The sequence below is a fragment of the Callorhinus ursinus genome, unplaced genomic scaffold (assembly GCF_003265705.2).
Source record: "Callorhinus ursinus isolate GAN/ISIS: 27379988/994484 unplaced genomic scaffold, GSC_fseal_2.0 scaffold37, whole genome shotgun sequence".
In the NCBI taxonomy this organism is placed as follows: Eukaryota; Metazoa; Chordata; class Mammalia; order Carnivora; family Otariidae; genus Callorhinus; species Callorhinus ursinus.
Genome location: NW_027397099.1, coordinates 13,983,004 through 13,983,622, shown reverse-complemented (window position 1 = coordinate 13,983,622; position 619 = coordinate 13,983,004).

Sequence of the window (619 nt, the reverse complement as noted above, 5' to 3'; positions counted from 1 at the left end):
GCCGCCCGCCGGCCCGAGCGTCGTCACAGCGCACCCTGGCGAGGCCTCCCGCACCGAGCGGTGTGTGTGGGCTCGCCGCGGAGTTGGCACTCCCGGGACCACGTGGTCCCGGAGCATGGTGACCGCGCCGTTTACTGCGGTTCGCAGTGCCTGAAAAGCTTTCGTTTAATCACGACGGACCCGACAGTAGAGCTGCTATCGTGCCAGTTTGAAAGCTGGGAAAATGTAGGCTGATGTAGCCTAAGTAATTTGCCTCCTGCTTTACAGCCAGTAACCAAGGTTGCGGGTCTTCAATCTTTAGCTGGATATTTCCCTAAGGGCAAATCACCTCGGCCTTCCTCCTGAGTTTCTTTAATCCCTGTTTGTAGAGGATAACGGGCGGGTCTCGTGGGGGGTATTTGTGAGGATTAAGTGAGATTAGCCGATTATGTCTAAAAACGGCCTGGTTTAGTAGTACAAGATAACCCGTGGTTACTAATGACAAACTTGAGTTTGTCAAATCCTTGCAGTTGTGTGTGGAAGGGATTAATCACTTTTAAAGGAAAAAGTGAGTAAATTTGAGATATCAGAAGTTGAAGAATGATTCAAACAAGTCCGCTCTAAAGAACGGCTGTTTCTC